The sequence below is a fragment of the Drosophila arizonae genome, chromosome 4, assembly GCF_054131065.1.
Source record: "Drosophila arizonae isolate 15081-1271.41 chromosome 4, UAZ_ARI_1.0, whole genome shotgun sequence".
NCBI lineage: Eukaryota > Metazoa > Arthropoda > Insecta > Diptera > Drosophilidae > Drosophila > Drosophila arizonae.
In genome coordinates this window covers 236,846-249,366 of record NC_142924.1, presented here as the reverse complement: position 1 = coordinate 249,366, position 12,521 = coordinate 236,846, and the positions used below count along the sequence as shown (strand labels likewise).

The 12,521-nt window shown below is 41.6% G+C and overlaps 1 protein-coding gene and 1 long non-coding RNA gene across 2 annotated transcripts in view; both read right to left on the bottom strand.

Annotated features, from left to right (window-relative positions):
- Positions 1-12,521, bottom strand: part of LOC108613386 (uncharacterized) — a 110,474-nt gene that overhangs the window by 19,251 nt on the left and 78,702 nt on the right. The window lies entirely within an intron of this gene.
- Positions 3,261-5,927, bottom strand: LOC149268930 (uncharacterized). Its single transcript, XR_016269911.1, has 2 exons — positions 5,069-5,927; positions 3,261-4,959 (listed from the first exon to the last, which is right to left on the bottom strand). It is a non-coding gene; the product is annotated as an uncharacterized LOC149268930 (long non-coding RNA).

Genomic DNA, 12,521 nt, shown 5'->3' with positions numbered 1-12,521 from the left:
ATCCCAATTGATTGGAAAAGTCCGAGGCGCAAATATTCAAATAGGAATTAGTAAACAAGCTTAATATGCTAAATCAGTTTGATTTATATGTTTTTCAATCATTACGATATGCATTCATGAAACCTGAAGCTGATCACATGAGACATCAATTTATATCATTTACATATTATATTTTTAAATTATACACAGAGTTAAACATCAATTTAACTCCCGCTGCTACTACATCTATTATCAGTTCTTAGTCAACTTTCTAGATCTTTTCTATTTCGCTCGTATAAACAACGTTCAACAGCTCTGTTCATAAATTCCATAATTTGCTCCATTGTTGCTAATATCATTTTCAAATATAATGTTTAATAAGTTCAATTCTTATATTAATAAGAATTCTGTGTGTCCTTTGCCAAGAAAACCTATTGTGTGGCCATCAAAGCGGCCGCCCGGTACTCGGAAAAGCGAGCAATTAGAAATGCTATTAGCGGCCAACGCCCCCTATTCAGAGCCACGTCCACACCTGCAGGTAGAATATAGAGGCAACATCTTTGGTCCTTTTATATAATTTTCCCTTTTCCCTTAATAAGAGAATTGCGCGCGTTGCTTGGCCAAGGCGATTTTGTTGTTGTTGTCGTCTTTGGGTTTTGCCGCACGCTTCAATTACGTTTTTCATAATTTCCCACGTCGTAAAATTTATTGGTTCTGATGTCCGTTCTGTCCGTTCCTAGCAAGTCGCCAGCTAAGCATCACTGACTTCCGCTCCATTGGCTCAGCTGCCTTGGAGCTCAGCTGTGGGCGTTATCCTGCTGCTGCTGATGGCCATGTCCTGCTGTGCCTCAGGCTTACGCGCTGTGGTCTGTCATTAATTGAACAGCATTTAGCTTGAATTATTCAATTGATTTTTATTCATTTTTAATGCCTTCACTTTCTTCTTTTTCCTGCGACGACCAACTGGCATTTTTCGTAAGTTCTTTAATGGGTTTTCATTTAAAGCTTAGGCCGGGTTTTTCATTTTTGTCTCCCCAAGGACCAAAAGTTTTTGTGTATTTAAGCTGTCAGCTCTTGGCAGCTGCTACTAAGCCTCTCCATTAGCCAGCTGACATTCTGGGCTGTGGGGCATTTTAAAATGAATGCCACACACAGTGTACGTGTGGCATATGCCACCGCATGAGTCATCAATCAGTTCTATTAGATAACCACCAAGAACTTTTCACAGTCAGTCTGTTGCATGCAACCCTTATAGCCTGGATTAGCGATTCCTTGCTGCATTATTGTGCAATTTCGCGCTTGGCCACACACGGACCAGCACACACACACGCACACAGAAACTCTATCTATGCACACGCACAGCAATAACAATTCAACGCTTCTTATTGTTAAGTTGCGCCTTTGCATGACAGGGCAACATTTGGATGAAGTCCTGCCTCGTTGTTCGGCAAGCTGCCAAATTGAACTTTACATAAACCTAATTTCTCAGCACTTAAAACCCAAATGGAATTATCATTATGAAAACGCAGCAGAAACGAGACTCGAGGCAAGGTTTCACACCGTAAACTGAAACCTTTGTCCCACCCTCGGGGCTTTCACCCCGGCTCTCAGCCCTTATGCTGCGGGGGCGGACGCGTGCCGAAATGAAAACGTCATGTTTTTGAATGAAACTTTTGAATTATGATGTTTTGTCGTTGTCGCAGTTGTTGTGCCGCCGTGACGTCGTGCGTCGTCGCATAGCTCATCTGCGCCCATTGGAATTGGGCATTAAATTAATTCAAAACCCTGCTAGGACACGCGCCTGCACGGTTCTCTTTGTCTGATTGCCAAAATATGTGTAAAGCAACGAAAAATTGATGAAAGCCCAATAGATGCTAGATATTTGTGCAAAGGTAACAAAAGCAAAACGGATGACAAGAAAAGAAATGAAAAGCAAAGGTAAGACCGCAGAGCTAAAAGCCCTGACGACATGTTGCCAAAGTCCTTTGGGGTTTTTGCGGCTTAGGACGCATGCAATAGAGGGTCAGGCAGATATTTACTTGCTTCTCCCGCCTCCATTGGCTTCTCATGTATTTTCACTTGCTTTCAATATCGTATTTATTATTATTACTGCTGATACCCTGTAATAAATCAATGAACGAAAAGAGTATATTGAATAGGATATAGGATATGTACACGAATGTATAATATGTAAGGATGGAATAGTGCTTATCAGCTTTAATTGCCAATAACATAACTTCTAAAAGGAAATCTGCAATGATATAAATATATGAGTCACATGAGATATGCCCAATACTACTTAGGACAAATATTAGTATGGAGTATTTCCTAGTCATATCAGGGACTCTTTAGCCATGTATTTTGAATATTACTTAAACGACTGACGCATTTATGGCATTCAAGTAAACATGTCCTTCTAGTTCTCCATTCTTTTCGACTAGACTTTCCACTGTCCCACTGCCTCACCCCCGTAGCTATATATCGTGAGCCACCCACCCTTTGCCTTGGAATACCGTCATTTACAAATTGCGTTTCGTGTTCAACACACATCTATTTTGGCCTGGCTGCATAATCACAGGACACATTGAACAGTGCGGCGAGGGGTCTAGTAGCTGGGGCTTCTGGCCACTCGACGTGATCTCGGCGCTTTGTATTTTTATGTAGCACGTCGAAACTCTGTCCGTTGCTTGTTTGCTTTTGCTGATAAGGCACGTGGCCTCATTTATCAATCGCGTCGCGCGACTAGTTGCAACAAGCGACATGCAACTAAATATAGATTCTGAACGTTGCCAAATTGCTGCCAAGTATCGAAATACCTAGGCAGAAGGGGTTGCTTTCCTGCATTATTCTATGGGGGTCTTTCCCCGCACTTGGGTCATTAATTCTATTTGTAGGAAGTACGCAAGTGTTTCCCCTCTCCCTTTGCCATTGTTGGGCCCTGTGCGTGGCATGCTCTACACGTAATTACTGTTATTATAATTTGTGCTGAGTGCTGCCCTATGCAATCTATATTGCACTATTTTAACCGACTATAGATGCCTCCCCTCTAGCTTTACCTCTGCTTCGTCGTCGTACGCTTGTTCACGTGTGTGTCTGCTTGATTTCTCAGTTGACTGATTCAGCAACCCTGTTGCCAGGTTGTCATAGAAGCCAAATCTTCCTGGAGCTTGTTATAAAAATAAAAATGATACCTTGGTGATGTTTATCTCACGGTCTTAATACTCTGTTCAGTAAACGCTGGCAGTATATTCATGTAATGTTTACTATTCTAGAAGAAAGAATTAGAAGGTACCATCAGCTGATTTATTTTTATTATTTTTCTAATCTATCATATAGTCGAACACAACATTCAATATATATATATATTCAGGTCGGTTTGAAAAGCAAGCATTTTTCGACTGATAACCAATAATGCGCTAGACTGTTTAATTTCATGTGCGTCTACTCACACAACAAATCAAACAGAGTATCAGACAGTCCGTAGCAGCCGGCTGCAATTGAGACCGTAGCAACTTATTTTTGTATTCATCAAAGATTATATCATTGCCCATGGCCCTTGATGAGCTGTCCAATTTGCCCAGCTTAGTTCGCCTCAGTTGTTGATCAGCTTTCGTGACTCCGCCTACGTCACTCCGTGGACGCTCTGTCAGCCACTTGAACTGCACGTAATTAATCATCATCCAGCAGTTATCAGAATCAAATGCGCCCCCAGCAATGCTCCACAATTGGCCCCTTTGCAATTGTGACCGAGACTGAGCAAACAAATTGTGTTTAAGCGCACTTGAAAAAGATGCTTAAATAAATTCACAATTTGTCTCAAGTGAGTTTTTGTCATTTTCATGCCAGAGCTAGACTCGACAAAAACGAACGAACGAACGAAAGGGCAGCAATGGAGCATCAAGTTGGACTGGAATGCAGCACTTATCCACAATGGAATCAGCAGTCATGATTGAAGACAACACACTCAAGTGTGGTCCCCATTCAGTGGGAGGTCGCTTGCAGTCAGCTGGTCAGCATACTAGTCGACCCTCTCTAAATTCCATCACTCTCAATACGTTTGCTGACTGATAAGATGGGCCCAGCTTACATGCACATGCACATGCACATTTAGCAGACGTCTTGATTGTAGACAACACGTTCGAGTTTGCTCGAGCTCGCATTAAATGGGTGGTTGTCAGATATAGCATTGCATTTTTGGTTGGTCTCAATATATTCGCTGATTGATTAAACGAGCACAGCTCACTTGCACATGCATTTAGTACAATGTGATAGCCTCAACCCTGCTTCAGTCCCAACTTAAAAACGGTTCCGTTTGGTTGGTCCGCTAATCCTCTGCGCCTGTCATAAACATTGACATTGATGTTGATGATGTTGATCTTGCTGTTGATGTGAATTTTTGCTACTTCTACTGTTGCTACTGTCGGCTCTGTGTGCGACTGACAAGTGGGCGTGCCGGCCAACTACCCGAGTAACCCCGTCGCTGGTGCTCTCTGGCGTTACGCTCCACAAAGCCCGTACTCTCGTATTTATTCCGGCTGATGCCCCTTTAACGAGTGTATTCGGCATTCAAGCAGACAGTTGACATTCATTTGAAACGTTCACCCGCGTCATGAGCCCGCTACCCTTTTCAAAGCCCACACTGAGCCCACATTGAGCGTCTGCTTCTGGCTCTGACTCTCTCTGTCCGTTGAGACGTAACCACAGCGGCAACTGCGGCGCATGTCAATCATTAAACTGTCATTTTCAGTCGATTTAACTAGCATTAAAAATCGTACACAATTGCCAGGATTTATGCGATGTGCGCAAACTGTCATAAATTTGGCTGAGTGCTCCCAGTTGGACTGCTCCCGCACAGAAGCAGCCGGGCCCACGCTTCATAGTCCTTCCCCTGTTTCAGCTGGCCTAATTTTTTATGGCCTGCAAACTAATTTTTATTAATTCGCCTCGCCCTTGTGCCTTCTCCTTTAGCTAAGTCTTCATCTAAGCGTGCAAATTTATTTTAATGCACGAGGAAAGAAGAAGAACATTTAAGATTGAGCTCTGCTGGAGATACGTAAATGTTAAAAATTTTAGAGTCTATAGGGCATACCGGAAGACTGAATAGCCACTCTAATGCATAGACTGATAAGAGTACAGTGCAGAAGCATTTGCTTTGGCAATCTTTAACTTTCATCCTTGCCAATCTCAGCTTCATTTTAAGAGCGCACGCAGTCAAAATGATTGCCGAGACAGGCGGCAATACTGCTGACGGATCTAAAACGATTCTCAGATTCCTTGCGGGGTCATAAGGCTCCTCCTAGTTCCGGGGCTACCTTATTTGCCTAGCAGGCAAATTTTTTCCTTCTGCTTTGCCACTGCTCCAAAATTATGGAAATTTATTAATCACATAAATTTAAAGCGTAATGTCCTGGCTAGGCCGTGGGTCTTTAGCTTGCTCTCTCTCGTCCAAAGTCTGCCGCTTCAGTTTTCCCGCTTTCCACACTGCGCTAATGTGTCCCATGTTGAAATTGTCCTCGACGCGGAGAATGCATAAAAATTACGTTAGGGCAAAAGTTTTATTTTCACGTTTCTATCCGGGGAACTGAGGAAGCGAAATGACGGACGCAGGAGAGGCGCTGTTGCCTACGTTAAATAAACATTGTGGTCCTTTTGATTTTTACAAGCTGAAACAATTTTAGACGCTGTTGACGCGTAGACAAATATTTTTGTTCAAATTGTTTGAAAGTGATTTTTGTTTTTTATTTATTTTATTTTTTTTCCTGGATTGAAGATGCTTGGTAAACAAATTCATTTACAGGTGGCCAGGTAGAGGGACAAGATAAATTGTTATATTTTTGTTATCTTTGTGACTTTTGCTGGTTTATTCGAGAGCAGTAGGGGGAGGCATTTGAATGGACTTAGCAGTCGTGGGAGCTTTGTGCTCTTAACTAAGTTGAGCTGATAGTGTATCCTAGAGAAAGAGAGAAACACAGAGAGAGAGAGAGAGAAACTCTAAGAGAGACAGAGAGAGAGAGAGACAGAGAGAGAGAGAGAGAGAGACAGAGAAAGTGAGAGAGAGAAAGAGAGAGAGAGAGAGAGAGAAAGAGAGTTCAATTTCGGGATGCACAAATATACAGGGATAATGAGTTAAACTTCAAAGCGTTTGGCAGGATCTAATCGAATAAACAGTCAGAGTTTGATACAATTCCTATACTCAATAATCCAACCTCTCATCGACGGCTGTCAGTTGCTAGCACTCCCTTACTTTGAAGATATTCTTTCAACCAGAACACTTTGCTGGTGCGTGTCAAGCTAAAAAAAAAATACGCTTAAAACAAGCGCTAAATTCGTCACTTGTGCAATGAAATCCCAACAAAGTGCCAACATGTGTTGCACTTAACCGAAAAAAGCAGCTGGAGCAGAGGGGCAAGCGCCAAGGCAAAGGGTAAGTGCAAACCGCTTCAGCTTCTCCCATAATGCAGCTAACACGCGTGCTGGATAAGCCTTTCAACGACAAGACCATGGGAAACGCACCCTAGAAGAACCAAAAAAGAGGAAAAGAGCAGAAAACCAACAAAATTTGCAAGAGGAGCAAATAGGTTGGGTAAAAAGAAGGAGGAAAATTTGGAGCTAGTGGCGTGCTGACATTTAAAGTAGCTGCCAGCAGTTGAAGTGACAAAACTAAAGATAGGACTCAATCACGTGTAGCTGCCACTGACAATCACTGACGGATAGGTAAGGGAGAAGACGGAATCCACACGGCAAAATAGAAAATCAATTTCCACGTTTTTTCACATTGGCTGCGGCTAGCAGAGAGTGTGTTTGGGGATAAGAGACATGCAAGCAGTTGCTTTGAATTTCATATGACGACGACTACAGAAAGGGAGTGTGGGCGGGGGAGTGTGTGAATGAAGAGTGACATGCAGACGGCAGTCGGCAGGCGGCAGACGACAGAGGAAAGAACGAATGGACGGGCAAACATGGGGACAAAGAAGGTGTCACTAACAGGATAAATGTGAAAACAGCGACAGGAAAAAGAGCTACCAGGCCAAAGGCAGCGACAACAACAGCAGTAGCAGTAGTGAGATAAGTAGGGGAAGTGGAGGGGGAGGAGGCAGGCAGTCAGGCAGTCAGGCAGTCAGGCATTAGCAAAAGCAGTCTCTCTCGCACAGCCTGTGAGAGTGTTGAGCTTGTTTATCGTGTCACAGGATTGGCAGCATAAAGCAGCCTTGTCATTTATACGGCAGAATAAATAATAGCAAGACGGAACAGCAACAGCGGCAGCTATTGCCACAGCGGCTGCAGCAACTGTTGCAACTGAGCTGTTATCAAGATAATACAAAGTAAAGGTCCCGTTGCTCTGGCAACTTGCTACAGCACTTAGCGACTCTATTTGCTCAACCTGTGCATAGGTAAACGCAGCAGCCGCTTGCCTGCCTCTGACAGACGCATAAGCAGACACACGCAGACAGAGACGCAAATAAACAAATATACACCCGGCCAAACACAACTGAAACCAAACTAAAAACAAACCACAACATGTCTAACTTATTGTGAGGCGACCGACAAATACCCTGTACACTGCAGTTAGAACGGATTAACTTTAAAGAGTCAACTCACTCTTAGGCTCCAGTCCCATTATTTAGTAATTCAATAGAGATTTGTACAACTTTTTAAAATGATATTTGGTATTTAGCAAAGTAAAATGTCTACCATCCAAAATGCACAATACTCCGACTAAATGGAAAGCAAACCTTTGGGATTCGTCTTAAGATTACAGCTTTTGTTCTTTGCCCTCTGAACTAAAGAACAGTATTAACAAAATTTTAGTCATACTGAGAAGAAGACAAACTAGCAGTCCTAAGAAAAGGTATTGCAATAAATCAACGTGTCCCAATTATTGAATGTGATATATATAACATTTCCAATCAATATACCCATATACGTTTCACACAGCGCATTACAAACAGAAACCAACCGCAAAAAGATCTTTGAGTTTGGCCCGATAAGCGCACCGCCATAGCAGAAGCAGCAAGTCGACAGTTGCAGATGATGGCAAACATCACGTGTAGTCACTACGTAGCTGTGTGAGTGCAGGTGCAGGTGGAACTGTGTCTATGTTTTCGCTGCAAAAACAATGCTATACTTGACAACAAAAACAGCAACGACAGCAGCAGAGCCAGTAGCATCAACGTGCATCAAATACATTTTCAGTTGCATTTTGTTTGCTTTAAGCTGCGACTTTACACAAAAGTCAACAAAGTAAAGTGTGCGTATGTATGTATGTATGTGTGTGTGGGTGTGAGCTTAAGCCGGATGTGACCACGGTTATTGAAAGTTATTCCTGGAAGTCCTCACTCTCACTCTGGGCGAAAAGTCATAAAATTGAAATTGTTCCTAAAACGACAGCAGCTGGAAATTAAGTTCTTGACTTTTATGTGCGCCGCACTTCCGAATTATTGATATGAGCTTCGTCCTGGAATTTAATCGGATTCCCATCCAAGCTTGCTTGTGCGCCATCTTCTACTCTCCTCTCCGTCTCTCTCTTTGTGTTGCGCTGTCTGCTGTTTGTTAAGGTGAAAGTGTAGCAGGTAATATTCGAATTTAACAAGACGTGTTCAGTTGGAATGTCTTCCGATTTCAATCGTTAAACTCACACTAGAAGCTCAAGTAGCTTGAAGGGTTCAGGATTTGTAAATAAATGTAATTTAAATAAAGCAGAAAACGATTATTATTTCGGAACAATATAAATATTATCAATATCAATATCGAGTATATACTCTACTTAATTTTAATACTAAAAATTAACCATAGCTCTATCTCTGGCATAAGAAGCACATTTACTTCTTTTAGATGTAATTAACGTAAATTGAACTGAGTTGCTTGGTAGTATTTCTCATGCCTCCATCATTGGTTTACATTTCTGGATTTCGTGCGCTTTTTCTTGGCATCTGCCCCTTTTAGAATATTGCCACAAATCCATCAACAGCTTTTGGCGTCTAATTGACCTGCATCCGTTTACAGTTTGCACCACATTGAGCTGGTGCTGTGTTTTGTAATTTGCCTCCACACATTCAATGCATTCGAGAGTAGTCGAACAGCTCGTAATCATATTTGAAATAATGTCACACTTCAATTACTGTCAGCAAGCGCGTATGTTGTTATTAATTCCCTTCGCTCTTCTCTACTGCTGGTCTCTCTGAAAGACAGCTGCCAGACACATGCGAACGTGTGATTGCCGCCGCCACGCCCCACCCTTCCTTTGAAACGCCACACGTTTTGCATTAGAAATGCTTACGACTGTGGCTATGAGCGTAGTATGGAGAAAAGAATCAGCATGTGGTTTGCGTCAGTGTGTCTGGCATGAAGTTTTCTGTTCGAAAGTGTCAAGCTGCGCGCCTGCGCATATACATATGAGTACATATTGTATATATGCGGAATATATGTATGTAGAGTTCTGTATATAGTTAATTCATTTGAAGTCGAGCTATGCGACGCACAAGGCATAGCTGAGAGGCAGAGGCAGGGAGTCGGTATACCTGGTCAGCGGGTGGCAAACGCCCTTTGCGTCTCCGACACTCGACGGCGTGAATTCCAGTTAATTACATAGACTGGGCAGCAGGCTTTTGCCTTTGCTTTTGAAGTGACTCCCGCAGTGAGTATTTGTATTGCTTTTCAATTGGAACTCGATTGCGAAACAATACCCAATGCTCGCACTCATCACACTTGAGATTCTTTTATGTGTTCTAGTTGCCTTCCGAGAAGCAATCACGAAGTGGGTTTCACCTCGCTCACAAAGACACTGACACACTCAGACATTTAGTCTGGACGTTTTCTATTCTTTTGACCAGCATCAGCTGTCTGCTGCATAGCTTGGCTAATACTGCCACGCCCCACATTGCGCCATGTCAGCCAAACATGCGGGCTTGAGTACCAATAAATTTTTAACGCAGTGTTAAAAAATTTGCTACGCTTGAGTAGAGACCAAATTTAATTGGTATGTGTGTATGCATGAAGAAAAAACAACTCAATTAAGTTGCCTTTAGCGAAAACTTCATTAAATGTTTCATTTCTGCCTAGACGGCAGTCCAAACCTCCCTCGACTCCGAAGAGGTGAGAGGGGGGTTGGCTTGTGCCCCTATCTGCTGTAAGAGTTCAATTAAGGCAGCGCTTGATCCCGGAAAGCATATGCCAGCCAATTGATAAGCAATTTTCCAATTCGCTAACAATTTACATTTTAATAGAAAAGAAAACCTATACAAGAGAACAAAAAAGAAAAAAAAAGATGAGCAGAATAGAAAAATAGCGAAGGCAAAATTGGGAAAATATGAAAAGCCGCTCATGTAACGCTCCAAAAAATTCAATATAAAAATTCAAATCATTCAATTATCTGCGGCTCAGCAAATTGGAACGTATACCAGCCAAGAGCCGGGGCGTGCGAAAAGGCACTAAAAAGAAGAAAAGTTCGATTCCATTTGGCAATTGAATTGAGGGAGGGGCCGATGGGAGGCGCTTGGGTGGCGAGCAGGAAACATGCGACTTAAATAAGTAAAATAAATTGCCGTTTATCAGAAAACAAATCAAATTTCCGTTTGCAGCTGAGAAACGAAGGAATTTCAAATCGTTTCGCTTGATACAAAAAATTTGTTATGGAAAAGTGGGGAGTGGACTGGATAACAGGTCTTTGAAATTTACTTATTACATTTTATTGGAATTTAACACAACTCTGGACAAATAAAACTTTTATCAGCCCGCAAAGACTTTTCCCAATATTCGAATAATATACTATAATTGGAATGACATTTTAAGTTTAAAGTATACTTTCAACAGAATGTCTGTAAATATAGTTATAATCTGATTTTTTTAAATTATTGTATATCAGTTTTTCCTTTAAGAAACCAATCTTGCTGATCAAAATGAAAAACGAAAAATTGGATGTCACCATCAGCCGCCGTAGAGTCCATTAAATTTTTGTCATTTCATCTGCCGTTGATGTTGCTCTCGCACATCTTTGTCAAAAAACATTTTTCGCAATTTACGCCAGCCAAAAGAAAAAAGTCCATTTTCAATTTACAGCCATTAAATCGCAGCACAATCTACAGGCAACAACAATATAAAATAAAATAAAAAAGTTGCCTTTAAACAATGCGCTAAATAAACAATAAAATGTATTGCAAATAAAAAGAAAATTGCATGCGACATTGCAGAATAAAACAAGATGAACAGACTTTCCATGATAAGTCAAAGCTTGAATGCTCTAGCTGAGCCAATGTTACTGCGAGCTATATAAAATAATAAAGCTATACTATGGTATGTTCGGATCAGCAAACTGGCACACAGACTGAATAAAGTACTATTCAGATCGATGAACTAAGTAATCTAAGGCAAGCTGAGTTGAGTATTTTCTAATATTTATATTATCACGGAGTTGCTATAGACAGTTGCTTGTGCTGACAGCTTAAAATTCTCCTTGGATTGTAAACGATAAATGGGGGATGAAGATATGAAGGAATATGACAATATATTCCATACGAAAATTCTTTTTACACCTCTCTGGGTCCTTTGTCGAAGTTCGATCTGCTAGAGCCTATATTATATGCTTTCTGAGCTTCCTTCGTACTTTTCTATACTTAGTTAATAAAAAAAAGGTGCTCATACAGATATTAAGTTTCAGACAAATTCAGGCTCACTAGACACACCCAACTTTATCGAATCGACCATTTATCGATATATATTTATATACATATATAAAGATAGCTCATAAAATAAAATCAGATACATATTCGAGACAATGTAAAACATATTTCATGACAATACTAAAGTACCTTACGTTTCGGCAGACAGAAATAGAAATCACAAGAGCATCAAGTTCCCGCTGTTATTAGCTTTCTATACGTGCGCACGTACGCGTTGCTATATGTATCTATGAGATGCGATATCATTTTGGCTAGCTGAGCATTGAGTTACACATGACTGGCAGTTACACGCGAGCCAGGCAGCAGAGTGTGTACTTCTCTTTGGCAATCAAAGCAGAAGCCGGTGCTGCCTTTTGCTATCTAGCATCAACGTATCGCCAGGTTGTATCTTTTGCGTACTTAGTGCTTGGCTGACTCCCTTTTTACGGTTTAGACGGATCCAGTTATTGGACAGCTGTTTACTGCTTGTCGCTGGCTTAAAGATGCTACCACGCCTACCCAACAAACAATAGTTCACACGAGGGCGTTTCCTTGTGCGGTTTTGCCTCTATCCATTAATGCACTAAGCATCCAAACAGAAGACCGCAACATGCAACACGCCGCACGCAGCAGCAGAACCAGCAACAGGCAAAGTCCTGAAATGCCTTGTGGGTGAGATGAGGGTGCGTCCGCAGTAGCCAAATATCTGTATCTATATCTCTTTGTATCTGCATATCACAGGCGGCAACTGAGCCCTAGCTTAATGCGCTTGCATAAACAATGCGCATGCTAACTCGAACTAGAACTGTATACGTATCTGCCAACTATAACTGCAACTGTATATACATATATCTGTGTCTGCGTCTGTGAGTTTATCTGCAACTTTGT